At 40.5% G+C, this 27,480-nt stretch overlaps 1 protein-coding gene and 1 pseudogene across 2 annotated transcripts in view; one reads left to right on the forward strand and one right to left on the reverse strand.

The window, feature by feature from the left end:
- Positions 1-27,480, forward strand: part of TPK1 (thiamin pyrophosphokinase 1) — a 272,025-nt gene that overhangs the window by 136,072 nt on the left and 108,473 nt on the right. The gene's annotated exons all lie outside the window — the stretch shown is intronic.
- LOC121028160 (small nuclear ribonucleoprotein-associated protein N-like) lies at positions 16,346-18,519 on the reverse strand (annotated as a pseudogene).

Here is a 27,480-nt window from a genome sequence, read left to right on the forward strand (position 1 = left end):
CAGTCGGTTAAGCATCCGACTTCAGCCAGGTCACGATCTCGCGGTCCGTGAGTTCGAGCCCCGCGTCGGGCTCTGGGCTGATGGCTCAGAGCCTGGAGCCTGTTTCCGATTCTGTGTCTCCCTCTCTCTCTGCCCCTCGCCCGTTCATGCTCTGTGTCTCTCTGTCCCAAAAATAAATAAACGTTGAAAAAAAAATTTATAAAAAAAACAATAAACCAGTTTTATAAGGTTGATCAGTGGGCTCCTCTAGAAAGGTAATCGTTTAGTAACGTTTTTAAAAGAGTGTACAGTTGTTCTTCCTTGCCTCTCACTGTCATGTGCTGCTTACAGCGTTGCTCCTGCCCCATCTGCCAGTCTCCCTCTGCAGCATGCTGTTACCTAGAAATTGTTGTTTGGTTAATATAGTGGGTATCAGGCACACTCCCTGCTGTTCAGCCAGCTTTGCATTTTTTTTTTTCTGGCTCTTTGTATTGCCTATCTTTGTTGTTGTCTGGAAAACTTCCTAAGAGGTGTGGAAAAGGAGCTGAAGAATTCAGTTTTCAAACTCCATACTCTCCATGGATTTAGTCAACGAACAGTTTATGAAGTGCCTGCTTTTTTTTTTTTAATCTTTTTTTAACATTTATTTATTTTCAAGAGACAGAGACAGAGCACAAGCAGGGGAGGGGCAGAGAGAGAGAGAGAGGGAGACACAGAATCCGAAGCAGGCTCCGGGCTCTGAGCTGTCAGCACAGAGCCTAATAATGCAGGGCTCGAACCCATAAACTGAGATCATGACCTGAGCTGAAGTCGGACGCTCAGCCGACGGAGCCACCCAGGCGCCCCGGGAGTGCCTGTTTATTGCAGTGCTAGGCAGTTGAGGATTAAAAGAAAATACTGACATGATCTTTGCTCTCTAGCACATGTCCAGTGAAGAAGTCATTAATAAAAACATAAGATGTAAAGCATGAAGTTGAAAGATTATATAATTTGATCATACGTGCAGTAAGGGAAGTCCACCCAGGGGCACTCACATTTTATTCACTCCGTTAACTCAACAAATATTTATTGGGTACCTGCTATGTGCCAGGCACTTACCAGGGATACAGAAGCCAACTAAAGAGACAAAAATCCCTTGTTTTCGTGGAACGTACGTTCTCTTGAGGTTACAGTGCAGCAGAATCCTCCAGGATGAGTGGATGTTTGCTATGGGAGATGATGAGAAAGTCATTTAAGGCAGAAAGGAGCCACTAAAGAAAGGTGGAGGCATAAGGTACATTGTAGGATCTGCAGGTAATTCTGCACAGCAGTGTGGAAGATGCTAGAAGATAAGACTAAAAACTACTTTGATTGTGAAGAGCCTTGAATTCTACACAGTGGAGTGTGGACTTTTTCGCTAGAGGTTATGGGAAGCCATTAATAGATTTCACTTAGTGGTATGATATGAGCAGATATGCCTCTTAGATTTCTAATTGTGTATTTGTTAAATACCTATAATTTCCTAACAGTTTCTGAAGGGTTAAAGTTTCTACCGTTGTGAATCATTGAGCTTTATTACATTATATATACTATATTGATGATTTGATGGCTAAAGTAGTCAACCGTAACTTGGCTGTATGTAGATATTCTAGTTAATAGATTACAAGTTAGTTGACGCTGTACTAAAATTAAAAAGCAAATTAAAAAATAAAATTGGAAGATTAACTGGTAGAAAAAAATCATATCTGAAAAATGACTTTTGCTCTTAAGAGCTTTTCAGTGTTTCTGGTATTCCCTACTATCACTGGAATGTGTATGATCTTGGACTTCCTAAAATGCGTTCAGCTTGAGATTCCTTGGATTTCCGCCCCCTGCAGATGCTGTCTGTCATCCGTTTGGGAAACTCGCAGCCATTATTTTTTCAATATTGTCTCTGCCCTATTCTCCTTCTCCCTTCCTCTGTAGCTCTGCTTAACTGTACCTAAGATGCTCTAATTGTATCATGTCCATCTAGCACTTCTCTTTCATATTTTCTATGCCGTAACCTCTCTGGGCTTCACTCGGCAGCTCATCACCTGTGTTCCACATCACCCTTCTGCTTCAGCCATGTCTGTTTTGCTGCTAAACCGTCCACAGTGTTTACAATTCCTGCCATGATTCTTCTTTCTTGTACGCCTGTCCTCTCATCACTGTTTCAAGATTCTTTCTTAAAACATAATTGTCATACTTATTTTATGGTCAAGAACAATTCTAGTACCTGTAGTTCTTTGTAAGCCTGCTGTCTTTCGTATTCATTTTTGCTTCTATATTTTGTCAACTCGACTCCTACTGTGTGTTGTGAATTTTGGCGATGACCTTATATTTCTGGGAACTTTCCTGTGGGAATTGTTTGAAGTGTGAGTTAAAAGTGAGTCCAAGGGGGAGTTTAGAGCAGACTCCCAACCCAGTTATTCACAGGCATTAACAACTCAGGACATCTTGCTGGAGACTTTTTGACCATCTAGGTGGTGTGAATTCTGAAGGCAGTATGTTGCGAGTTTGACTTCCGGTTACAGGTGCTCACGGGAGACTTGCTCCCTCTTCTCAGCTACAGGGTGCCTGGGTTTGGTCAGGGTTTTCCTGGCGGTCCAGTGGAAGTGTTATTTATATTCATCTTACACTGAGAGTCTCTGCCTTATCTGGTGCACTCTCCTGCACTCACACCTTGGAGAGGCCTTGGGCTTTGTCTCCTGATGACTTTCTGTACTTGGATGTCTTGGAAACCAAAGCTCAAGTTCATCTGCTTTGGTAAACACCAAGTATTTCAGAGGTGAAAGTTAGATGTGGTGTTCAGTCCAACCTTAGTTTTTGGCTTCTGAGTATTCTTAAAACAAAAGAAAAAAAACACAGATGTTTGATGCATTTTAAAAGATTCTTTTTAATTTTTTTCTAGCACTTTTTATTGCTTTAAGTTGGTCAGGATGCTAATTTATCATAGTGTCTCTGTAAGACAGGTCTTACCCTGCCTGTGTTGCAGGAATAATTAACTCCCAGTCTCAGAGGTTTAACTGAGATTGAGTTTTTAAAGTTTTTTTTCTCATCAGTGGAGTATCTGGTCTGGTTTCGGCGGCTTCCTCCATTTTATATCTAAGCCAACTGGAAGAAATTGCAGCATCTGGAGGAAAAGATTGCTAGAAAGTGGCACTGCATGTTTTTAAAGGCCAGGCCTGGCCATGTTTATATCACCTTCGGTGGGAATACAGTGACACTCCCCAGCCCACTGCAAGGCCTTCTGGGAAAGGAAGGCGGTGGTCAGGGAAAGGAATCGCTTTGTGAGCACAGAGCATGGTCTCTCTCAAACCGCCAGCAACTGAAGTTGGGGATGAAAAGTCTGGAATCATGACCTTAGATCATTTCTAGGAGTATAATTTTTTTCTCATGTGTACGATATGTTAAACTTTGATTAGTTGTTAAAACGGAATCCTCCCGGGGCACCTGGGTGGCTCAGTCAGTTGAACGTCCAGCTGTGGCTCAGGTCATGATCTCACGGTCTGTAAGTTCAAGCCCCACATCAAGCTCTGTGCTGACAGCTCAGAGCCTGGAGCCTGCTTTGGATCCTGTGTTTCCCTCTCTCTCTCTGCCCCTTCCTCACTTTTGCTCTGTCTCTCTCACTCTTTCTCTCAAAAATAAATAAACATTAAAAAAATAAAATAAAATGAAAACAGAATCCTCAGTTCTCCAAACACAATTATCATTGCAAGTGTACCTGTATAGCCTACGTGCCCCAAAACAATGCCTTCTGGATTCTCTTTCTGGTCATTGTAATTGTGTCTCATTTGCTTCTCCTAAGAAAGTAATTATTACATAGTGTGGGGCACAAAGCTCTGCATGATCACACCCCCTGTCATGTAGAGGGGTGACAGTATTTAGCATAGACTTCGCCTCTTGCTTTACCAGTCCTGGCTTTGCTCCTGTTTGGCACTCAGTTCCAGAGAAATCTTCCCAGAGACACATACTAGGTTCCTGCTTTTCAGTTGCTTTTAGGAAGAGACCACTAAGACAATTTAGTGATATAAATGCAAAAGTCAAAATGAGTGTGTTTGAGGGTTTAGGATATGAACAATCTTATATTGTATTGTATATATTGTATATATATTGTGTCCATGATCCCTCCCTGACTTGAGCTCTGTCTCTTTCTCTCTCTCTCTTTCAAAACTAAATAAACATTTAAAAAAAATTTAAAAACTCGGGGCGCCTCGGTGGCCCCGTCGGTTACTTAACCAACTTCAGCTCAGGTCATGATCTCACAGTCTGTGAGTTTGAGCCCCACGTCGGGCTCTGTGCTGACAGCTCAGAGCCTGGAGCCTGCTTCGGATTCTGTGTCTCCCTCTTTCTCTGACCCTCCCCTGTTCATGCTCTGTCTCTCTCTGTCTCAAAAATAAATAAACATTAAAAAAAATTAAACGATGTCTACAGTTACTGTTCGTTAACAGGATTGATCATAATCATCATCACGATGGACAGAAGAAACCTCATAACTTGAAATTGAAACTGTTTTCAAATATTGTGGAACTAGGGCCCAAGAAAATCAATCCAGTATGCTTCAGTGCCAAATAAAGAATGGTTAAAATTTTTTTAATGTATTTTTTTAATTGAAAGTCAACAAATAGCTGTTTTTGAAAAGGAAGTTAACTTTGGGGCTTTTACAAGAAGCATCTAATTTGAGCTTCATAACAATACCACAAGGAAAGCAGGACAGATAGGACTCTATGCTTTCTACTACATTACATTTCTTCTTTCTTGGGGCTAGTGGACTAACATGCAAATAGCAAGCTCTTTTTAAAAACTTTCTTTTTTAATGTTTACCTATTTTTGAGAGAGAGAGAGCGAGAGAGCATGAGCAGTGGGGTTGGGGGGCAGGGGCAGAGAGAGAGAGAGAGAGACAGAATTGAACCAGGCTCTGGGCTCTGAGCTGTCAGCACAGAGTCCATCGTGGGGCTCAAACTCAAGAACTGTGAGATCGTGACCTGAGCCAAAGTCGGATGCTTAACCGACTGAGCCACCCAGGCACCCCAACAAATAGTGAACTCTTACAACAAGGTACAGTTCATAGGCTGGTGATTATCCATAAACAGTGTTTTACTGAGTGACCAGTTGATGTGTGTATATATGGCTGTGTGTGTGTGTGTGTGTGTGTGTGTGTATTATCCACAACATTATTTTCAATAAGATAAATTTGAGGTACACTTTAAGGGTATATCCCACCTTGTACCCCTAAATTAAAAATAACTGAATTTTCTTCAAGTATGACAAAATCTACATACAACAAGAATTTTTGTCATTTAAGAAGATTACCTTTGAGCTTTGCTAAAATACATCAAAAATGGTAAAAATTCAATGTAAGTGTTAATTATTAGGAGTATTATTTTTCAGAGCAGTGTTTTCTAGAATTGATTCTATAACTATAGATTGTCTGACATTGAAGATAATAGGAGACATGAGACATGGGAACTATTGGTTTTTGGTTTGTTTTTTTTTTTGATACTTGTTTTGGTGCTGTGCTAGGCTAAGAGAACTCATCTGTGTGGTTTTTTTTAATGTCTGTTTTTGAGAGAGAGTGACTGAGTGTGGGTGGGGGAAGGGCAGAGAGAGAGAGAGAATGGGACACAGAATCTGAAGCAGGCTCCAGGCTCTGAGCTGTCAGCACAGAGTCCGATGTGGGGCTTGAACTCATGAACCTTGAGATCATTCCCTGAGCCCAAGTCAGACGCTTAACTGACTGAGCCCCCCAGGTGCCCCTCATCTGTGTCTGTTAAGTGGCTAGGATAGCCCTAGACCATGGGACTAAAACATGCCTTTTTTGATCTTTATTAAAAAGCCACCCCAACCCTCAAATCGTCTTAGCATTTCTGTAATAATCTACGTGTGAGACTCTCGAGACAGTTATATAAATAAGTAAGCATCCTTCATTCATGGTTTTTAGGGGCTGACCTGTGTGTCCAGGAGCAGTTGCCTTAGGGTTGTCGGGGTTGGTCCAGCCTGAAGTCTTTGGTCTGCATTCTCTTTTGAGTCCCCTTTCTCTGACTCATTTTGCTTACTACAAATTGAATTTTAAAACAAGGAGACAATAGTGTAGTTCCAGATCTTTATGTAGATATTTATATATATGGGCAAATGTTTGAAATTTTTTAGCTGGTTGATTTTTAAACATATAATGTCTTTTATATTAGGTTTTGACATACCTCACTTGCTGTGGGTCAAAGTGTCATCATGAGTGAAAGCCTCAGTAGGGAGCATTTACTTTGAAGGAATGTTCAGTCTGCCAGTTTTTAAATAGAAAATTAAAAATAGAATGCATAATGGCTCCTCCCTTAAAAGTAAGCGTTCCTCTTTTACTTCCAAAAATATCTTCTTAATAAGGCATCACGACCTTTTACGAGCAGAAGGTTTTATGAAATCAGTGAGAGACATTTTCTACATGAAACACCACTGATACCAATTACTAGCGAGACTATATTCCTTAGGAAGACAGTTGGGTGCTCCCGGCCATCTTTGTCATGCTAACCATGCAGTGTGGATGGTTCCGGGTTTCTCATACATACTTTCTCATTTTCTGGTCCTGTGCTTCTCGGGAGTACAGAAACATTAGCTTCTGTACACTGAGCATAAATTATCTTTTATCTGCAAGTTTTATGGCAGTTGGTAATACAAGTTAATAGGATTTATGACCAAGAAATGAGATGTCCAAGAGTTAATAAGGCGTGCCTTATACATTATCCTAAACCTTGTTCGGTGATTCCTAGTCAGGATTCCAGTATCTGATGCCGGGGAATGGTGTTACAGAGCCGACTTCTAAATATGTTGTAAATATTTCTTCCTCACGATCTCCGTCATGTTTACTGCTGCTTGTTTTTTCTCCCACTAGAACAATCACTTGCTGTTTAAATTTCTGACATTTTACACATTAGACGTTTGCCGTGCTGGTAATGAATAGGATAGAAATACGTTAAGAGTCTGATGGAAGCTGGATGTCCGTGATGTGACGTTGCCGTGCATGGTGGTTTCTGCTGAGGACTTGAGGGTGTGGGATGTCCACCCACATGTACACGTGTCCAGGATCATCTCATCAGTGTCCTCACCAGAAAAGAGATTCTCAGAATATAAGCTATATGGTAGCATAGAACCGTTAAATATTAGCGTAAATAGTATAAAACCATAAAGATCGTTTTACGGATGAGTAATTGCAAGGACGTTAAGTGATTTGCCCAAGGTCATACACAGCGTTTCTTTGAAGGAAAAATGATCCTGAAAATGCATCTCAGGCAGCAGTGGTCTGAAAAGGGCCACCAGGCATTTCCTTTCTACGGACGGGCTGCCACATTGAGCCCTCTAGTTCCTCTTCCATAAGGCAAATTGCCAACACCCGTTCCTTCCTCTGCCTTCCGCCCACCTAAGCTTGCTTTTCCGGGAAAGTTCTGCCACTCAGCGTCTGACCTAAACACTCGATACCTTCGAACCGTGTCCTTGCATTACTCACTCGTTTTCCCTGGCTTGTCTGCTCTGCTGTGGCAGGCGGCACCTTCTCCGCGTGGAGAGCAGACAGAGACACACATCTTCCCGGAGCATCCTCCTCTTTTCCCTCGCTTCAGACCTTGCCTGGCTTTCTAAGGCCCATTCTCTCCTTCTCTTCTCCTCTCCTCTGTGTGCTTTTCTTCTGCCCCTCCACATTGTTTAAAATTTTAAATCAAAAACCTATCCTGTTCAGAACACTGGGTTAGCCTTATTATGTCATTATGAAAACATGACATTTTAATGTACACTAAGACAAAAAAATTCTAGAGCTATACAGTTCTCATTTTTCTGAGTGCCCTAATGTCCTCTTTAGATTGCCATAGAAATATTTCCCCTGTGGTTTTATCCCTATTTAGTTAAGCTTATTTTATGTAACTGAGGAGTTAAACCACACATTCATAACGAGTTTATTTCGTAGGTGTTGTGCTCTGTTTTGTCGATTTGTAGCATAGAATATTTCAACAGCAAACATTCTTCAAACACCATTAGGCAGTGGACACTGTGGTGGGCACCGACAATGTGGAATTAAAACCCCTTGCTTCTGTTCTGCTCACGGTTCAGCAGAAAAGCCAGCAGTATAAATTGCAAGATTCAGAAATCTGTTAGGAGAAAACACTGAGTTAAAAAAAAAAAAAGTGAAATGTAATATGGGTCGCCTGGGTGGCTCGGTTGTTTAAGCATCCAACTCTTGATTTCGGCTCAGGTTGTGACCTCACGGTCGTGACATCAAGCCCTGCATCGGCTCTGCACTAGGCATGTAGCCTTCTTAAGATTCTCCTCTCTTTCTGCCCTCCCCCTCCAAAAAAAATTTTTTTAATTGAAAAAACAAAAAAACAACAAAACACTGCTGTGGGGATGACATGGAAAAAGCGTCTCATCCAGATTGGGGACAGGTTGGGGACAAGTTGATCATGTAGATAGTTTTCCAGGGGAGGTAATATCTGATGGAGAGGTAGGCAAAGAGGTGAATAAAGGGATTAATGTCATGTGCAAGGCAGCCTGAGAGAATTTGGCACATTTGGGGGAACACCGCGTTGCTGGATCCTGGGGAGCCATACGAGATGCAGCTAGAGGTAAGAAAGGTGTAGACCACGAGGGACTTGTTTGCATTCTCAAAAGATGCTCTTTATATTGATGGCAAAGCTCAGAATATTAAGCATTTTTATTAGGGGAATGGCATTAGATTGCCAGTTAGAAAGTTTAGTTTGGTAGCAATATGGAGGATAAGTTGGTTAGGGAAGGGATGGAGGTCATTCAACTCTGAAATCCAAAACAGACATGGTGCATAAATCAACTTTACTTTGCTGATAGAGTTTCTTGGGATGTGTGGTCCAAAGCCTTCTTTGGAGGAACACAGAGGGAGGAATCAATGTAATGACTAGGATTCTGGATTAGGCAACTGGTTGCTGTCTTTCTTTGAAATTGAGAATATGAGAAGAACAGGTGAAGACGGGAAGCTGGTCAGCCGACGTGGGGACATAAAGATCTGTCTTTGAAACTGTGTAGAAGTGCCTTGATATAGATACATCGATATCTATAAAATATATCTCCCTTTAGGCAATTCTTTCTTCCTCCCTCCCTCTCCCTCTGTGTGTGTGTATGTGTGTATACACACATACACACACACACACACACACACACACACATATGATTCTACTCAATTTATACAAATACACACACACATACATATAGCCTGGCCTAGTGATACACCTTGAGAATCATCAACATATTCATGGTAACTAAAAAGTCAGGTGTGGACCCTCACACCCTGGAAGAAGATATGGAGTGAAAAGAGCCATGACAGAGCCCTAGAGAAGAGACAGAATACCTTACAAGAAAAGAAAGAGGAGAAATGAAAGAGTCGTATCATTGAGACCAAGGTAGTTTAGAGTTTCAAAAGACAAGGGAATGACCACCTACGGTGTTGAGAATATAAAAGATGTAATAATAAGTTTGACAGCCGAGAAGAAACTTAATCAGGCAGGTTGCGTGGCAAAATAGAGGTAGAAGCCAGATTACCATGAGTTGACTACTAAGTGGGAAGGAAGGGAGGTAGAAACACATTGCTCTTGTGTTTTTACCCTTCTTCACTGTTCACTCAGAGCAGTTGGATTTGGGGGACGAACCTGGGAACTAATGATGGCTTATAAAATTATTCTCGTGAGTCCTTTTCCAAGTTAAACAAAACCAGAATGTGCATGTTGGGGATGATACGTTTGTTTCCAGGTATGAGCCCAGGTGCAGCCACCATGCTGTATAAGATGGCTGGCACATTGACGGACCCTGATTGTATCACTCTGTGCTGGCGAAGTACTTTTCAACCTATTTCAGGTCCGTCTTCTCTTCCTGGCCCGTCCCCAGCTCTGCAGTCTTGGGGCGCCCTTCCCCTCCTCCTCTATGTGGGCACCTTGGTCTGAGCCCAAGTAGGAAGCTTTGAGTTTGACCTATCAGTGTCCCTCTTTCTGGTCTGTTGTCTTCTCAGTGTTATACAGCCTAGGGAAACTGACCACAACCACTGTTTTCCTGTGCCAAACATGATCTTTAAGTCACTCACTTAAAGCCCTACTCAAATTTTCTGACTCCTACACAGAATTTCCAAGTAAGCCTTCATGCACTCCCCTCATCTGGGTCATTTTCATTGCTTTTTAAAGACTTTTTTTCTCCTACAGGCCCTAAACAGTCTATCCATAAAACAGAATTTACTAAGTTATAACTTCTCTCATTTTCTAAACCTTAAAAAATTTACAATTGCATTTTTATGATCCAGGAAGAAATAATGATCACACCTAGTTCATCTGATGCTAGCCAAATCCAAATACATAGAAATGTGCCACTCCCATTATCAACAGTATTCATAATCCCCTCCTCTTGTAAAAGACATGTGGCTGGGCATCCCAGGCTGTGACTGAGTCCACTTACTTCCCTGTTGACATGTACTTTCTTCCTAGTTGGTTGAAAGCTCATTTGGGGGAATGATTGATGCTTTGAGAGGCTATAGGTGCATTTCTACCCTTGAGCAAATGGATGAGGATGATGGTGGCAGGGGTGGTAGGTTTCAAGGCAACCTGGATATACGGTGAAGTCTCAAAGGGAAAGGCATGAAGTAACAGCCTGATGCCCATACAGCTTACAAGTTCTTTGACCTTAGAGTAGTGTTTCACTCTGGGGAGTGGGGGGAGGGGGTTATAGAAAGATGCCCATCAGCAAAAACCTACGGTTGATCCCTCGGTGATTCCAAAGGAGCACGGGAGGAAATAGCAAATTCAGTCTCTGGGGAAACTGTTTAAAAACTTATTTGAACATTGGCCTTTTCATTTTCAACCATGGGTGACAGAGAATCATTTTTGGAGACTTGATGCAATCCATGAGAGTGCCGTGTGTGGGTAAAACAATAGAAAAGACCGCATCAGCGTTTGTCTGAGCTCTGTCATCGTAATTTATCATAATCCAATTGTAGGTAAAGTAATGGAATATTGGACGCAAGGTGTCCTGGTTTCCTTTATCTCCCCTTCCACGGTCCTCTGTGGCAAGGACACGAGTACATTGTGTCATGTATACTTAGTTCAATTGAGCATTGCTTCAGCATCTTCCTTTGATTGAAAACAAAAGGTTGCCAATGCGGTATCAATGAACTGTGAAGCGATTTGAGTGTTACCAGCAGGGAAATGAAATGAGCCTCTGGGAGGAAGATTGGCACGAGTGAAAGTTTCTATATAAAGGGCTTCGTACAGCTCCAGCTGGGTTGTATTACTTCTTATCCCATTAAGGCTTTTTTCCCCCTGAATTTGGGAGCATTTTGATCTCCTTTGTTCCAAAAGTGATCAAAACTGAAAGTGAAGAAAAAGTGGGAAACGTTTCCAAATAAAGTTCAGCTAGGAGCGCTGGGATTTGAGGGGACTTATTTAAATTGCACATTCATCCTGGATCTTACGAAGGTCTTCCATGGAATGGTGTAAGGTCCCTTGCCCTCTTCCATGGAATGGTGTAAGGTCCCTTGCCCTCTTACACAAACGCATGCACGTGCACGCGCGAGCACATGCACACACACACACTGCATGTAACATCCATGTACATGCATAGACACATCAAAAATCTCAGCACTTGTAAACCTGTCTTACTGAGAGGAAGGAAAGTAAGTATTCTGTCTCTCGGGTCAACTGACCAGGATTTCTTTTCTATTTTTTATTCTCCCTCCCTCCCTCCCTCCCTCTCTCTCTCTTTCTCTCCCCCTCTCTCTCTGTCTCTCTCTCTCTCCCCCTCTCTCTCCCCCTGCTCCTTCCCTCCCTCTCCTTTTGAAAAACCCTGTCCTATATAAACCTTTGTCTTTTAAAAGCTCCACTTAGTTGTTCATAACTTTGTCATGACCAGAATTACATTTGACTTAGATGCGTATGGAATGGTTTAAGTGATATATATAAAAATGCATCAGAGTTAGGAACCAAGTTAGCAAAGCAGAGTGTAACCTACGATGATCTATAGACTGAGAGAGAGGGTTAAACTTGACAGAGAATAAGACTAAAGATGGCCCAATCCCATATTGCCTTCTGAAGCAGACTGAGACTACTAATGTGATACCTAGTAGTTTAGGATAATCTAAGTATCGAAGACATACTGACGGTTACTATACCACTGAAATCTCTTGGGAGCCATGTGTGACTCATAAAATAGCCTCTGATCCTGGAAGTTTGGAAAATTATATTTTAATATCTATAGGGGAGTCTGGATGGCTCTAGTCAGTTAAGAGTCTGACTTTGGCTCAGGTCATGATCTCATGGTTTGTGGGTTCGAGCCCCACATCAGGCTCGACAGCTTGGAGCCTAGAGCCTGCTTTGGGTTCTTTGTCTCCCTCTCTCTCTGCACCCCCCCCAAAATAAGTAAAACATTAAAAAAATAAAATATATCTGTAGAGTTATACTGCCCTTTACATTTATGAAATACCGTCTTCATGCTCTTACTTGACTCTCCAGCAGTCCTTGTAAGCAGAACGCTCACATTCATTGTTTCTGCTTCTCAGATGAGGAAACTACACATAGAACAATATTGAGTTCTGTGGTACATCCATGAATAGTCTAGGAATTTTCTGAATCCTACTTGTGTGCCATTTGCTTTAGAGCTTTCTGTTAGAATCCGTGCCTACTCCCTGAATGTCATTGAATCCATATTGAGGTCTCCAAAAGAATGAAGGAGAAGTAACCATCCTCAAGCATTTTCTGTGTATCGAGAGTGGCTCACTGAGGAATATGCACTGAAATCACCTGCCTAGCTTTATTTTTCTCCTCAGTCAACTTTTTTTTAAATTATGGAAATAGTCCTATTTACAGAGAATTTGAAAGACTAGTATGATGAACATATTCCAACTATTTTTAAATTTTTAAGCATCTTAGCATGTATACTCTGTGTATAGACTCTTTTCTTTTTTTTTCTTTTGGTAACCATTTGAAAGTAAGTTGCAAATGTCCTATCACATTATGGTAAATACTTCAGCATGGGGGATGATATTTAGAAACCAGTATCTAGGTCATACGTGTGCCCATTGCTACTGTGGTTAGACTTTTTCAGTGAACAGAACTATAACAACAAAAAGGGGGCACCTGGATAGCTCAGTTGATTAAGTATCAGCCTTTGATTTCAGCTCAGGTCATGGTCTCCCAGTTTGTGGGTTTGAGCCCCGCATCAGGCTCTGCACTGACAGTGTGGAACTTACTTGGGATTCTCTGTCTCTGCCCCTCCTGTCTCGTGTCCTTTCTCTCTCTCAAAATAAAAAATACACATTTAAAAAAAAACACAAAGAGGTATGTGTACGTGTGTATAGTATGAATCACGAGGTCACTTTGATATTTTGAATTCAGTTTTAACACATAATTTTTAAACTGCTTTTACTTTATATTTTTATTTCTTTAATCCCCTCATAATCCTGGCTTGAAATGTCATGCTTGTATTATACTATGATATATAGTAGCTAGTTTCAAATTTATAGTTCCCACATTACTATTAATAGTGAACCTAGTGAGTGAAATTTAAGATTTCTTTGTAGGTCTGTCTTTAAATTATATCCCAGTCAGAGCACTGTATCTAAAATTTCTCACTTTAAATATTAAATATTTTTCTTCCTGTGGTTATGCTACTAATTTAATATACTCTTAGGCTCATTTGTTGTAGTTTATTTGAAGTTATAAGACTTTATCTTTTAATTATTTAAATATTTTACAACAGTTACGTAGTCCAAAGGCAAAGCTTGATAACAAGATAAATAACAAGATAACCTCAGGAGAGGTCTTGTGTTTATTCCAGTCTCCCTCACCACCACTACCCTCCTTCAGAATCTTCTAGATTCTTGCAAAAAAAAAAAAAAGGCAAAACAAGGCAGATCTGTACACATTTTCTCACTTCCCCCTTTTTATATGAAGTTTGGCATAGTGTATACATCTGTCTCAATCTCCTTTTTTCACCTAATAATATATTTTGAAAACCACCATATTCAGCAATAGAAATCATCCTCATACCTTTGTTATGACTGGTTAGTACAATATTGTGTGGATGTATCTAAATGTACCATCATTTATCCATGTGTAGCTTTTTGATTTTTTTTTTCCCAACGTTTTTATTTATTTTTGGGACAGAGAGAGAGACAACATGAACGGGCGAGGGGCAGAGAGAGAGGGAGACACAGAATCGGAAACAGGCTCCAGGCTCTGAGCCATCAGCCCAGAGCCCGACGCGGGGCTCGAACTCACGGACCGCAAGATTGTGACCTGGCTGAAGTTGGACGCTCAACCGACTGCGCCACCCAGGCGCCCCATGTGTAGCTTTTTGAAAGAACATACTAGAAGTTCAGACAAGGTAGTTCTTTGAGTTGTGATTATGTATATTTAGGGAGTGTTCCTCAGGTGATTCCCACTTGAGACCTATTTTCTTCTCAAAACACCTTATGAGGTGGAGACAATATGACCCAATTTTCAAGATGAAAAACTGGGTCTTAAAAAGATGAACTGAGGGGCGCCTGGGTGGCTCAGTCGGTTAAGCGGCCGACTTCGGCTCAGGTCACGATCTCACACGCCGTGAGTTCGAGCCCCGCGTCGGGCTCTGTGCTGACAGCTCAGAGCCTGGAGCCTGTTTCAGATTCTGTGTCTCCCTCTCTCTGACCCTCCCCCATTCATGCTCTGTCTCCCTCTGTCTCAAAAATAAATAAACGTTAAAAAAAATTAAAAAAAAAAAAAAAGATGAACTGACTTCCAAGGGTTATATTCCACTCCTTAACAGAAAAGCCACATTCCAAATCTGTGTCAGATTGACCCTTGAGTTTTCTTCACTCCATGACCACTAGCAGTTACATGATTCGTGACCTTGACACGATGCCATTCGGTATAGAAGAAACAATTTATAGATAAACTCATTAAACATAACCTATAAATATCACATCACTCTTTATAACAGAGTAATAGGCTTCACTGCCGACTTTTGTAGAGTGTATGTGTTTTTAAATAAAAATGAATGGACACAATCAGTTTTCTTATCAAAGAAGAAGAAGAATATTCTATCATAGCTGAGGTAGTAATGATAATGAATCAGAGTCTTTTCTTTTTGGAAAAAGTCCTGTTGATAGAGGAGCCTCAAAATTGATTAATTACATACACATTGGCCTTTCCAATTGTCTGATGATAGGAAGCCAATTTCACTCCTAACCAGAAGCCCTCAAGGTAAAAGGCACAGAGTATGGAACATTGGTCTTATTTTATCAGGGAAGGTTAATGTACAAAAATGCCGCTCAGGGGAAGGATTTATTTTCTCCTGGGTGAAGCTAGGCTATTAAGAAGTGGGCACTCTTTGGAATTTTGATAATAGTAATTGAAAAGCTATGAATAGAGCTTAATATTTTTTTCTGAGCATATTTCACACCATAAAATATTTCCCAGAGCAGAGTAGGCCTTACGAAAAATAAAAGGACTTGGATGAGTTTTTTTTCATACATTCATTTGACCAGCATATTATTAAAGACTTATTTGTATCTGGTATTAACAAATTGCTAGACTGAGGAGGAATAAGTTACTCTCAAAGAGCTACTCAGTGTCATCCCTAAATAGATGATGATTTCACAATAAAATAAAGTTCCAGATATATCTACAGAACATCATGGAAGCCTAGAGAAGCAGAACATATCATGCCATAGACCGGTCTTACGTACAGCTAGTATCATGCAGGGATGAGATGCACCCAGGCACTTGGCTTGCACGTGGCCTGCTCTGTACTCTTGTTAATTGCTACTCTGCTGTCCGTGAGAAAAACAATTTGAGGCTGTTTTCAGTGATAGAAACCTAGACGGATAGGCCATAGATGCAACTCCATAGGCAGACCTTATGTTCTGTTCATGGCACTTACCTCTTAGATGCAAGTATTCCTGCCCTTGTAAACACCAATTCATTGCAGCCACGTTCATAACAGATCTTTAAATAGTGTTAAATATGGCCCCAACATTATTAGCAGCAACACTTAATCCTGCATACCATCCAGTAGGCTGCCGTAAAGAATTTCATTTCTAAAACCAAATAGTGCATAATTCTTTAAATCCGCCTTATCTTTAACACACACTTCATTTAAAACAATTTTATGAACCAAATTCTAACTTACTACTTAGCATAAAAATGTTGATGTGCAACATTAAAAAAAATTAATGCTACAAATCTTGTCCTCTCTTCCTTTTATCTACAATGCCTTTTACATGAAAAAATGCATTTATGTCTAAAATAGAAGTTTATTACAACAAGGCTCTTTGGACAGGAGTTGTACTCAAAGGAAACATTCAGAATCATTACAAAGGGAACTAGAAAGAGACCGTATATCACAGTTAATTATAGGATAGATATTTAATGAGAAAACATATGCAGAAGCAACGTGGTGTCTATTATCCTGTGCTTTGTTAGGTCTGAAATTTTCAAATTACTCAGCGCGTACATAGGTGTTGTAGGGCTTCTGGCTCTGTGTGGGAGGCTTAAGTCCTAACTGTGGTGTTTACTGGCCGCGGCTCCTGGGAATGCTGAGTGAGTCTCAGTTTCTCCATGTGCAACTGGAATGATAATGCACATGCATTTCATGAAAGTTACAGTGTTCAAGGCCATGTATATGAAAGCTGGTTTTGTTTTGGTTTTTTTGTTTGGTTTCTTTCCTTTTGGGCTTCAAGTGGAAAGGGCTGAATTAATCACACATTATTGTCACATTGTCATCCTTGGTCACTTTGTTTCACCATTTGGTTAGGGTTTGTTGATTCAAATCCAGTTCCCCTCTAGGATTCCCTTTCCATCACATAAGGAACTATTCCTAGTACATAGTTTATCTTTTTGTTTGTATATCCTTTGCAAATTGTGTATTGTTCTCATGGCCACTGAAAATATTTTTGCACACATCTGTAAAAGAAAAGGACTCCTAAAAACCATAATTACAATCCCATTTTCACACCCCATAGAAGTTAAAAATAATTACTTAATGTGATAAGGTGTTTCCATTTCCTCCATTGTTGTAAGAGGTCTTTACCATTTGCCGTGTGATCCGAGATCCAAACAAGGTCTGTACATTGCAATGGATTTTTTTTTGTGATTCTTTTAAAAAGTAGGTCCCCTTGTCTGTCTCTGTCTCCATTTTTCTTTTTCTTCTCCTTCCTCTTTTTCTTCCCCTCCTCAATATTTTCGCTGAAGACTCTTTGTCATTTGTTCTATGGAATTTTCACATTCTGGGCTCATTGCGTGGCTTGGTGTCATTAAATGCTTTCTATTTTCCTTTGAATTTTTGTTATTTTTAGTTAGTTCTAGAGCTATCATCAGAAACAACGCAAAACCTGAGGGGAGACTTCTGAAAAAGGGGACATCACATGACAACATTGGCTTGGTCTTTATTGTGATGTCGTCATCATGCGCCTCCATGACCTTATTAGTGGCTGCTCAATGGTCATCCTAAACTATTCTGCCATTGTTACTTCATTTATTGCCCGAAATACCTCTATAAAGAGAAGCTTCCCTCAGACCAGCTACTAAGTTATCCTGCGGAATAGTCTGTAAAGGAAAGCAGGATATGCACTTAATTCTTTTTTCTCTTATCTACTATGTTTCAAAATAAGGAATTGATTCCCTAACATTCTTTTTTTATTGTTATATGCATTTATTGGCTAACATTAATGCAGTTTGAGGGAACAAAGGCTCACAAACACTCTACACAGTTTCACAAGATACAGTGCAGAGAAAAAAAGCGATTTAAGAAGGATTGATAGTATCCTAGAGTCCTGGTCGCTGCATTCCGGGAGGATGTTGAACCACTAATTCCTGGCAGAGGGGGTCTCGTTCCTGGAGGGGGCATGCCTATTGGTGTCCCTCAAGCAGGGGGAAGCCCAGCTGGTGGGCCCACGGGAGGTCTTATACCAGGTGAAGGAGCCATAATGCCTGGAGGTGGTGTTGCTTGGCCCGCAGGAGTGGGTGGGGGGAAGTCACTCATTACTTGTTGGGATGGCCCCCGGCCCCTCAGACAGTGTCTGCTCATCCAGTAGGAGTCTGGGGGATTGGAACACCAGTCACACTCCTCTGCCAGCTGCCCTGCCGACCCCAGGGCCTCCTGCAGCTCCAGCAAGTGGGATGCCACGATGCCGGTGTCTCCGGGGAGTCGTGGAAACCAAGTTTTTCCCATGTAGCCACACCAGACCCCAAACTCCCTTTCTTCACACTGTGGCTGCTTGGCAATCTTTAGCTCAGATCTTCCCGAATTCATCTGCGTCACAAAGATATGCTTGTCAAAAGCCTTAAGGTTGCCAGTGAAAATTTGGCCATCTTGCAGGACCCGTCTCATTCTGTCGTCCGTGTGCCATGGCATCTTGCGGCTCTTTTCCCACAGTCGTGGCTGCTGTTCCCCCAAATGCAAGGTCCGCGGTAAGGTTCGAGGGTCTTGAAGACCTGAGGAAGGACTGCAGATCAAGGTTTGATGCAGGTTCTCCTGCAAACAATGTGAGCTTGGGGAGGAAGCTGCAAAGAGCATATGGAGCCCGGGGGTTCCCTCAGAAATCAGCCCCCTGGATGTTCCAGCCCTGCTTTAACTGCCTCTTGGTGTCTCAGCTAAAAATACCTGGCTCGGTTCCGGCTGAAAATCCACCACGGGACCTTACGCTGCTGAAATCGCCTTGGGTACAGCTGACGCTCGGGGTTGTTCAGTGATCTGTCCTTCTAGGTTTGATGTGGACTCCCCCGTGTGGGAGGCGCCGCACCGCAGTCCCTCGCGGTGTTAGCGGTCCTGGCTTGCCCCATCCCCCTGCCCGCTGCTCTGGGGACACACCGTCAAGGCGTCTCCCGCGGCCACCCTGCTGATTCCCCAGCGTCTTCACGCTGATCAGCTAGTCTTCTTTGAGCTGGTGGATTTTAGCATATGTGATATGTACAATCGGTCCATTCTAGTTCTTATCCTTATTGCTACTCAAAGTGTCCTACCTTTGGCCAGCGGGAACATACTCAGTTTGGCTCCTGAATGAATCCTTTTGACACAAACCCGCCAGTCTGATAACTGTCTTGCTTTTCTGTCTCTATAGTATGTTCCTGGCTCATCTTGTACATTTCCCGGCTGAGTCCTGGAATTTCTCTGAGGGGCCCTTTTATTAAGAAAGAATAGTTAGAGACCGTAATCTGGGCATTAAAGGGAACGCTTGTAGCTGCCAAATTGATTGACTTGACAAGCTAGGGTAATGTGAGGTCCTACTTATACTTGCTTTCAGACTCAGGACAACAGGGAAATACTCTTTTGATGAGCAGAGTTTTAAAATTTTGATGAAGTCCACTTTATCCATCCTTTAGGTTATGGATCCTGCTTTTGGTGTTTTGTCTAAGAAATCTTATCCAGCCCAAGGTTACAGGAGTTTCCTTTTATGTTTTCTCTTAGAAGTTCTGTGGTTTTAGGTTTTACATTAGAACTGTGATCCATTTTGAGTTATTTTTTGTATACCATGTGAGGTATGGATCGACATTCCTTTATTTGTATTTAGGTATCTAGTTTTCCAGCACCATTTGTTGTAAAGACTATTCTGTCCCCACTGTATTGCCTTTGTAGCTTTGTCAAAAATCAGCTGTGTACATGTGGATCTGTTTCTGGTTTCTCTGATGTACTCGATTGATGTTTCATTTTGTCTGTAAGCCAGGACTACAGTGATGCGATGCAGTACAGCGAATAATTGTTGTTTTTTACGTGCCTTTTTGTATTTTTGCCAGTGTATCTTCGGTTAGAGCCCTAGAATTATGATCACTGGCTCTAAGCGTCTGACATGTTTCAAGTGCTCCACGATAGGGTTGTGCACTGCGGTGGTAAGAGTGCCTGTTTCTTCTCAGCCTCACCTATCTATAAAGGGGCATCCCAGTGGCTCAGTTGGTTAAGCGTCCCACTTGGGCTCAGGTCATGGGTTCTCCCGGTTCATGGGTTCGAGCCCTGCGTCAGGCTCTGTGCTGATCTCTCAGAGCCTGGAGCCTGCTTCGGATTCTGTGTTTCTCTCTCTCTCTGCCCCTTCCCCACTCATGTTCTCTCTCTCTCTCTCTCTCTCTCTCTCTCTCACACACACACACACACACACACACACATACACACACACACACATAAATAAACATTAAAAAAAATCCCAAAATAGTTTTGGCTTACATTTTTCTTGTTATCAGTGAGATTGAGCATATTCTTATTTTTAAATTCTTTTTCTCTGGACTGTCCATTTTTCTCTAAAGTTATTGGCCTAATTTTTTTCTGTTACTGTTAGACCCTCTCTCTATGTATTAGTGGTATTTCCCCTTTGTCTATAATGTCAGTTGCATATGCTCTTCTCTGTTTTTCTTCTTTTTTGATTTTGGGTTGTGTGTATATGTACTTTATGTAAATGACTTTTTTTTTTTTTACCTTATTACCTTTGTAGATAATTATATATTTTTAGTAACAGACTTACTTTAAAAAATTTTTTTTTATATTTTATTTATTTTGATAGAGACAGAGCACAAGTGGGGGAGGGGCAGAGAGAGAGGGAGACACAGAATCCGAAGGAGGCTCTAGGCTCTGAGCTGTCAGCACAGAGCCCGACCTGGGGCCCAGACACACAAATTGTGACATCATGACCTGAACCGAGGTCGGACGCTCAACCTACTGAGCCACCCAGGCACCCCGTAACAGACTGACTTTTAAAAATACTTTTAGACTTACAGATTAGAGTGATTAAGTGAATAGTACAAATAATTTGCATATATGTCTCCTTATCCCACACACATAGTTCTCATTATTACTAATCTATTGTATGGTGCATTTATTATACTTAATACTGACTTACTGTTAACGAAAGTCCATAGTTTGTTCATAGGTCCTTACTTTTTAACTTGATGTCCTTTTTCTATTCCAGAATCCCACTGAGGATCCCCATGTAACATTTTAGATAGTATGTCTCCTTAAGTTTCTCTTGATTGTGACGTTTTTATCAGACATTCCTTGTTTTTGTTGACCTTGGCAGTTTTGAGGAGTCCTGGTCAGACATAATGTAGGATGCTCTCTATAGAATGCATCTGATGTTTTTCTCATGATTAGACTGGGTCCATATGTTTTAGAGAGGAAGAGTTAAAGTACTATTTTTATCACATTAGCCCAAAGGTACATACAAGCAGTATGACTTACCGCTATTTTTGCTAACCTTGATCACCTAGCTAAAAGCAGTGTGTGTCAGCTTTTTCCACTTTAAAGTTGCCCTGCCTTTCCCACCCATACCCCTTCCATATTTACTGTAGAAGGAAATCAATGTGTGCAGCTTGCACTTAAGGGGTGGGGACAGTTATACTGCCACTCCATTAGGGTAGTTAACATAATTTATTTGGAATTTTTGTGTATGGAATTTCTCTTTTTCCCCCATTTAAAAATGTATTCAGTAATTTATTTTTCTCAGACTAATGAATACTTTTTCTGTATATTGATTTGTATTCTAATAGTATTTCATTTATTTGGTTTTTCAAGTTGTTTCAGTTTTGGCTGTTGGGAACTCTTTCACTTGGGTCCTGTGCCCCTTTGAATTAGCCCCCAAAATTGTGTGTGTGTGTGTCCATCTGTCCCATACATGCATGCATGTGTAGATTTTCTTCATACTACAAGATGCTATAGGCTCATCCTGTATATTTCCTGCCCTAGTTCTAGAATCATCCATTTCTCTTTAGAGTTCTGTTTCCTTTTGTTAGGGAATGGTATTAGAAACCAAATTCTGGATGCTAGGTGTGCTTATTACTACTGGGGTGTCATTTCTCTACATCCTCTCAGCCAGGAAATATAGGTGTGTATATGAACCTATGTATATACCTGCATTTATACATATTTATATATGCATCTGTATTAAATTAAACATGAGTTTTTGCTGATGTTTCCAACCCGAATCCATTACTGCAGGGATCATTCTAGCTTATTCCCCTTGCTTGCCTGTAATCCCCCACTCCATCACTGAGGAACCTGGATCTCACCCTCTACCATTTATATAATTCTTTAACTTCAGTACACATGGATAGCACTATTAGAACTGTTAACTTGCACACCTATAGGAAACTTTTATCAACCAGTACAGTGCTCACGTAGTTCCTTTGCCTGTACTCTTAGAGACCATTCATTTCCAAAGCTAGTTAGGTCAGCACCTTTTTTTCCTTCTGCCTTCATTGAGATTGTTCCTTATATTTGTAGTACAGTGAGGTTCTCCTATCACACCCTGCAGTTTTCCCCAAGATCCCCTGAACCTCCTAAGTCGTTCTTTAAATTTGCATACAATAAAGTTCATTCTTTGTCTTCTTGGTATCGTTCTGTAGGTTATGACAGACTCATACTGTCTCGCGTCCACCGTGACAGTGTCTTGCAGTATAGGTTCATCCTGCTATTAGTCCCCTGGGTTTCCGCTAATCACTGACCCCCACCTTTCCTCACACCCTTGGGAACCACTCATTTTTTACTCTTGCTAAAGTTTTGTCTTTTCTCAAACGTCATATAATGGAAATCATTACAGTGTGTAGTTTTTCACACTGGCTTGTTTTGCTTAGCAGTGTGCATTTTCTCCATGTCTTTTCTGATTACCTTTTTACTCAGCAAGATCTTTCAGTAAGATCTTTCTGTGCTGCTGTATATACATCTGTCCTTTTTAGGTTTTTCATAGCATTGTATGTTGGACATCTAGTATATTTGCCCATCCACTCTGAATACCGGGCACCAAATTGCTTCCAAACCTTGAATCACCCCCTCCGATCCCACCCAGCTCCACCCCTGCAAATAATGTAAGGAACCCCCGTCATATATACCTTTACGGACTTGAGTGAGCTTTTCTTTGACACATATATAGCTAGAAAAGGATTGCTAGATCATAGGGTATATGTTGACTTTATTTAACCGGTTCCAGATTGCCCTCTAGAATGCTTTTACCAAACCAGCATTATGTGAGGGTTTTTTTTAATTTTTATTGTGTTTTAAAAATTATCCCCATATCCCCACCAACACTTCACATTATCCAAACTTCTGGATATAAAGTATATAAGAATCAGGTGATATCTTGGTATGTTCATTTGTATTTCTGTCATTACTAATGAGTCTTATTAGCATCTCTTCATATGCTAGTTATTTTTTTTTTACATTAGAAGTGTTTATATATATATTTTTTTATTTTGTTTTGTTTTCATTTAATTCCAGTACAGTTACCATAAAGTGTTTATTAGTTTCAGGTGTATAGTATACTGATTCCCCACTCATTGCTCATCACGACAAGCATGCTCGCTCCTTAATCCCGCTTGTTAGTGTTAACTCATTTTTTCTGTTGGGGACAGTTTCAAATTTTTATTGCTATGTTTCTTATATATTTTAAAGATGAATCCGCTGTCAACTCTGAACATTACAAAATGTCTTTTCTCATCACATCATCTATTAGCTTTGTTCATGATACCCTTTGTTGAATAGACTAATCAGTTTAGTCTTGGGCTTGGTGGATGGTGGTACCATTTACTGACACGCTGAAAGTGGGGAGGGGAAGAGGAGGGGCTGTGGGTAGGAACTAGGGTTGATTCAGCTGTGTTAAGTCAGAGATGGCCATTGAACCTTCACCTAGGGATCTTGAGTGGCAGTTGAATATCTGAGACTGGAGTGAACATGAGATTTTGTTAGTCTTAATATTTTATATTGTTTTCGTTATTCCTTGAAGATTTTTCTTTCCTTTATTTATTTTTTTAAGACTTGGAGCTGTGTTGTTTGAAGTTACGGATAAAATCTTTGGTTAAGAAATTGAATTTGAAGGTACTTTTATTTGTATCCTAATAGTAATTTTTGCTACATATGGAATTTTGACCATAATTTTATTTTTTTTCTAATCCCAAATATTTCATGTGTGTAGAGTTGTTGTACAGTTCCAGCCCTACTCACCCTCTGCCCCTCTAACTCTCCTGGCATGATTCAAGGGCTCTCTGGGTGTATTTCATAGAACATTTACTATTCACCGTATAAATGATTTTTCCTCCATTTCACATTGAAGTCATAAGAAATAACTCAAGGTGACTCTCATCTTCAAATTGAATATGAAAATAGTTTTTAAGCAAACCTATAATATGTTCATGGGATTTAGTTATCAGGCAGTGACTATTATAGTTTCAAGACCATCTTCCATGAGAAAAAAAAATGTCCATCTGCAAATGTGCATCTTTTTAAACATGGAAACAGTTTTTACCTCAGGATTATTATTTTTAAAAGCAAAACCTTAATTATTAAATGCCTTTTTTAAATGGAAGCAAGACCCTTTATAGTTCTTGTGAGAAGTTTATCTGTGGCAACTTCTGAGCTTGCAAATAATAGAAAAAATATTTGAGTCAAACAATAATATAATGTACTTTTCTTATCTCTTTTTTTAAGGCTCACTCATAATGATTATTTTTTGTAACAACACTTGCACATCCATGCTTCTTTTTTTTTAGTGTTCATTCATTTTTTGAAGGAGAGAGAGACAGAGTGTGAACAGGGGAGGGGCAAAGAGTGAGAGAGACACAGAATCCAAAGCAGGCTCCAGGTTCCGAACTGTCAGCACAGAGCCCAATGTGGGGCTCGAACCCATGAGCTGTGAGATCGTGACCTGAGCCGATGTCGGATGCTTAACTGACTGAGCCACTCAGGTGCCCCAGTCATAATGATTATTAATTCTAGATTCCTTCAGACAATTGTGTAACAGGATTGATTTATTTTTTATTTTCATCAAATAAAAGTGATTTCTAGTATACACAGTTGTATATCTGTCATTTATCTTTTTATAAACTGTAACCAATTCATTATCACATATACATGTATTTTAAGAAAAACTAATCATTTTGGTTGTTGCAAATAATATCTAAGAACCTAATTAGGGGATACAGTTATTAACATAAATCCATGGTTTTATACCTTAAAATACATTCAGAGTACTTTTTATTATTTAGGAGGAAACTATATTATCTTAGCTATTTTTATAGGGATGACATTTCTTTCAAAAGGGGATGTGTCACCATCCTTGAGAAGCCAAAACAAAGAAAATCTTTCTTTTAGGTATGAAAAAAAAAAAACACACACACCTTATATTGCTGAGCTGAGCACTCATAAAAATGACTAATGATACTTCTAGGCGTCATTCATCAGACTTAGGTTTTAGAGAGAAAAAAAAAATCTCATTATCCACTCCATATTCATTTAAGTTTTAAGTGCTTAGAAGACTTGTCATAACCTGGACTTAAGGTCTGCAGTGGTAAATCTGGACACCGCTCCATTCCAGCAGCAACTCCAGGCGCCCCCGGATCCAGCGCCCCCACGTGCGGGAGCTTTCTCTTCCCTTCTGCCCTGGTTCTTGCATGTCACCGCCCCATCATTCCTCACTTTGTAATGTTGTTAGCATTTCTAAAACCAGATTAATCTAAAAGCTTCCCATTCGGTCAGAAATACCAGAAGAACGTATTGGGCACTTGGGCACGTTGCATTTGCATTAACAAGTTTAATCACGATGAGCAAGGGAAGAGCACTTTATTATATTCAAACGGGCCTGGAGAACGAGATTTCTGTGAGGTCATAAAACATGATATTGGCCTTAATTTTGTGCTCTTTCTGCTCTGCCCAGCGCTTTCTCCATCTGCCACACCATGCTGACTTCTCACAGAGCAGAGTTGCTCTGATTTTTTTAATTGATTTTATTTTAGTCTATAAGTTTGGGTTGGGAGAGAAAGGACTGGAAATATTGTTTATTCATTAGTATCTGAGAAGTGGAAGGTTAAAATGGGCTACTTTGGTTTAAAAGCATATGTATCCTATATATCGTTCTTGCACTTGCAAAAGTACAGTATTTATGCTAGCATTTCGATACCAACCTTCCTCATTTGAGGAAGTGGTATCTATCCTTTCAGAATGCCTTTTTGCCTGAGTTACTTAAAGAATAGAATGAGGTTGTTTGTTAATACTCAGCGCTACTGAGACATCAACCTTCAGCTCTCAGAAGAAGGACATAAAGAGAAGCAATTTTAATGGGAAGAAAACTGCCTGGTTTCAAAAACTTTTTTTAATGTTTATGTATTTTGAAAGGTGGGGAGGGGACAGAGAGAGAGAGAGAAGAAGGCAAGGGCAGAAAAAGAGAGGGGGAGAGGGAGAGAATCTCAAGCAGGCTCCACGCTGTCAGCGCATTGCCCAACACACGGCTCGATCCCACCAACTCATGAGATCGTGACCTGAGCCGAAATCAAGAGTCAGATGCTTAACCAACCGAACCACCCAGGCATCCCCAAAACTCCTTTTATGCTGTCTCTTGTTAAGTTCTCTCTTAAGGAAAAGAGAGAAAGTTGGGTGAGAGGGTTCCTACAGAATGAGTCCTAATTTATCTCAACAGCATACACATGGCAGCCTAGCTCCTGTTACTTCAATGGCCAATGTTGCCAAAAATTGAACAGTCCATTTCTTAAGTGAGTAAGACTTTTAAAGACTCATTGAGGATTGGAAATTACCACAAAATTACATTTTTCCAATAACTTTTAAACCAGCTGTGATGTCCAACTTGGATTCGGAAGATAGGCCTCCGATTTTGACTTAGATAGTATGTCCAAAGCAAGCAGCACTCTGAATTGTGGAATTTATGGAGGGGCTAGGATGTAGAACAAAGCAGTGAAATTATAGCATTTTTAAGACAATGATTTGGTCATACTCGTTTTTCTTTCATGTGATAGCCTCTGTGTGCACTTTCCTGGTCTGTGTTTTCACAGCAGCCTTGAGACACTGAGAAGGTGATGTCCCACACTGCTGTGTAGACTGGCCCTTAGAATGGACATTGAGGTTGAAAAGGAGTGGTGTAGACAGAGGTGAAATTATATGAAGGTATTTCTTATAAAAAGCACCACATGGAAATTATAATGTGCCTTCTGCCTCTTGTTTTCTCTATTGGTTTATCTAATGAAATTAAATAATTACAGACGGGCAACAGAGCTCGTCTCCTCATACAAGAGCATTGTTCACACATTAAGGCCACCTCCTTTATTTTTTATGTTTGCCATGACAAAACAATGACTTTGAAATAGCTGAGATTTATTGAAAACTATTCTAAGTGCTTTGTGCCTACTATTGATTTAGCCACACTGCAACAACTTTGTGATGTTAGATAGTATCTCCTCAGTTTTGCAAGTGAGGGAATTGAGACGGAAAGAGATGAATTCAGTTATCCAAAGTCACACTGCCCATAAGCGGCAGAATAGCATCTGGTCCAGATAACCAGACCTAAGTTTACACTGATTCTGCCCCCACTGTGGCTGCCTCTCTTGGCACTGTTACTGCAGACACAGTGATAAATATAAGCTAAAATACAGCGACTGAGACTGAATGCCAGCGTTCTCTTATAGAACAGTCATCCGAATGGCCGTTAGTAGAACAATAGTAATGTTTTATTAAGATAAACAGCTAAATGAAAAAGCAACATTTAATTATTTTCATAGA

The sequence above is a fragment of the Herpailurus yagouaroundi genome, unplaced genomic scaffold (genome assembly GCF_014898765.1).
Source record: "Herpailurus yagouaroundi ecotype Mexico unplaced genomic scaffold, PumYag 100, whole genome shotgun sequence".
Lineage (NCBI taxonomy): Eukaryota > Metazoa > Chordata > Mammalia > Carnivora > Felidae > Herpailurus > Herpailurus yagouaroundi.